Source organism: Oncorhynchus gorbuscha, linkage group LG18 (assembly GCF_021184085.1).
Source record: "Oncorhynchus gorbuscha isolate QuinsamMale2020 ecotype Even-year linkage group LG18, OgorEven_v1.0, whole genome shotgun sequence".
Lineage (NCBI taxonomy): Eukaryota > Metazoa > Chordata > Actinopteri > Salmoniformes > Salmonidae > Oncorhynchus > Oncorhynchus gorbuscha.
The window spans coordinates 43708986-43712398 of NC_060190.1; positions in this window are offsets into that span (position 1 = coordinate 43708986).

The following is a 3413-nucleotide window of genomic DNA, read 5'->3' on the forward strand; positions in this document are numbered from 1 at the left end:
CTCCATAGTGTGGTGAGCAGCACTACCGCCCCCATGCAGTAAAGACAGGTACTACAGCTTTGTTATTCCTCACTTTTCCAAAAGCTTACTAATATATAATAATAATATATAATAATAATATATGCCATTTAGCAGACGCTTTTATCCAAAGCGACTTACAGTCATGCGTGCATACATTCTACATATGGGTGGTCCCGGGGGATCAAACCCACTACCCTGGCGTTACAAGCGCCATGCTCTACCAACTGAGCTACAGAAGGACCACAACTACAAAGCACCTATTTATTTATGTAGCTGTCCATCTGAGTGCCTGTGGGCTTTTATGGATACACTTCATAAACAGACAAGGCAACTCTAGCGATATCACTATCTGTGCAATGTGTGCATCCCATATTCCTCCTAATTATCTAACATTATCAGCCGATATTCTCAGGGCATGAGAGGCCCGACTTTCTCACACAATCAAGTCAACATCTCCTCTTCTCTTCAACACAGCTACTGTAATGGTGCAAGTCGCCCACCACAGGAGGAACACTAGAGGCAGGGCACCATTAACCTTGCGGCCATAAAGCTAGGAGGAGCTTCCGTTAGATGAATGAGGACATGCGTCGACAAAGTGCACCAACTCCTGGTGTGATAGTTTCTGCATGTCTACACAGCAGTCTGTCTGTTCCTCTTGCGCACAGGAAATGCCAGGCTGGCTGTGTGCCCAGGCTAACACTCAGCAGCAGGTTCCCATCCTGAACTAAACCCAGCAGAGCAGGGCCGGCTCCAGACATAAGCGGTTGCTTAAGGCCCCCAGTCGCTATTTAACTTTTTTTTTGGAACTCAGTCAGGGTCTCAAATTACTGTTGAGATTCAGAATAGTAGAATACACAAGGTGCAATTTCAAAATGTGGTTGTTTTTCTCTAGTTATGTCAGTCACTGAATTATCCATTTCAGCTAATAATTTTTGGATTGTTAAGTTAGTCTAGCAAGCTATCTAATTATGGCTGAATACCAACCAGGCAGGCAGGGCACGTACCTACAAGCCTTGACCTCCAAGGGGCCCCTATTGATTTTGTTAGTCACTCTCCCTCAGATATCATTAACATGGTATAAGTCTTGGCAAAATGTGTTGCAGGAAATTTAGCTTTAGAACTTAACTTCTCTCTGTCTCATGGAAAAATGTGTAGAATTGCTGAACGCTTGCTTTAAAACGGCACATTTTACTCTACTCCCCAAACATTTAACATTTACATTTAAGTCATTTAGCAGACGCTCTTATCCAGAGCGACTTACAAATTGGTGCATTCACCTTATGACATCCAGTGGAACAACCACTTTACAATAGTGCATCTAAATATTTTAAGGGGGGGGAGGGGGGGTGAGAAGGATTACTTTATCCTATCCTAGGTATTCCTTAAAGAGGTGGGGTTTCAAGTGTCTCCGGAAGGTGGAAATTCATTTTTAGAATTTTAGAATTCAAATTCTGAATTCATACCCCAAAGACAAAATGCTTAGGGGTATGAATTCAGAAAGTACTCAGACCCCTTCACATTTTGTTACGTTACAGCCTTATTCTAAAGTGAATTAAATAAGCAATTTTCCTCATCAATCTACACACAATGCCTCATAATGACAGGAGGACGGAAATACCTTATTTACATAAATATTCAGAAATAGCCTTTGCTATGAGACTCGAAATTGAGCTCAGGTGCATCCTGTTTCCATTGATCACCCTTGATGTTTCTACAACTTGATAGGAGTACACCTGTGGTAAATTCGATTTGGACATTATTTGTAAATGCACACACCTTTCTATATAAGGTCCCACAGTTGACAGTGCACGTCAGAGCAAAAACCAAGCCATGAGGTCGAAGGAATTATCCGTAAAGCTCCGAGACAGGTTTGTGTCGAGGCACAGATCTGGAGAATGGTACCAAACAATGTCTGCAGAATTGAAGGTCCCCAAGAACACGATGGCCTCCATCATTCTTAAATGGAAGATGTTTGGAACCACCAAGACTCTTCCTAGAGCTGGCCGCTCAGCCAAACTGATCAATCGGGGGAGAAGGGACTTGGTCAGAGGTGTGACCAATAACCTGAATACAGGTGTGCCAAGCCTGTGGCGTCATACCCAAGATGTCTCGAGGCTGTAATCACTGCCAAAGGTGCTTCAACAAACTACTGAGTAAAGGGTCTGAATACTTATGTATATGTCCTATTTCATGTAAAAAAAAATGTTATACATTTGCAGAACTGTAAAAAATAAACAGTTTTTGCTTTGTCATTATGGGGTGTGTAGATTGAAGACAATTAAAACAAAAACCTTTTTGAATAAGGCTCTAATGTAACGATATGTGGAAAAAGTGAAGGGGTCTGAATACTTTGAATGCACTGTCACCAAAGAATGCATTGTCACCAAATTATTGTGATAATATCGCATCGTGAGGTCCCTGGCAAATCAAATCAAATTTTATTGGTCACATACACATGGTTAGCATATGTTAATGCGAGTGTAGCGAAATGCTTGTGCTTCTAGTTCCGTCTATGCAGTAATATCTAACAAGTAATCTAACAAATTCACAACAACTACCTTATACACAAATATAAAGGGATGAATAAGAATATGTACATAAAAATATATGGATGAGTGATGGCGTGCGGCATAGGCCAGATGCAGTAGGTGGTGTAGAATACAGTATATACAGTTGAAGTCGGAAATTTACATAAACCTTAGTCAAATACATTTAAACTCAGTTTCACAATTCCTGACATTTAATCCTAGTAAAAATTCCCTGTCTTAGGTCAGTTAGGATCATCACTCTATTTTAAGAATGTGAAATGTCAGAATAAAAGTAGAGAATTATTTATTTCAGCTTTTAATTTTTTCATCACATTCCCAGTGGGTCAGAAGTTTACATACACTCAATTAGTATTTGGTAGCATTGACTTTAAATGGTTTAACTTGGGTCAAATGTTTCAGGTAGGCTTCCACAAGCTTCCCACAATAAGTTGGGTAATTTTGGCTCGTTCCTCCTGACAGAGCTGATGTAACTGAGTCAGGTTTGTAGACCTCCTTGCTCGCACACAATTTTTTAGTTCTGCCCACAAATGTTCTATGGGATTGAGGTCAGGGATTTGTGATGGCCACACCAATACTTTGACTTTGTTGTCCTTAAGCCATTTTGCCACAACTTTAGAAGTATGCTTGGGGTCATTGTCCATTTGGAAGAACCATTTTGCGACCAAGCATTAACTGATGTCTTGAGATGCGGCTTCAATATATCCACATAATGTTCCATCCACATAATATTTCTCCCTCATGATGCCATCTATTTTGTTACGTGCACCAGTCCCTCCTGCAGCAAAGCACCCCCACAGCATGATGCTGCCACCCCTGTGCTTCACGGTTGGGATGATGTTCTTC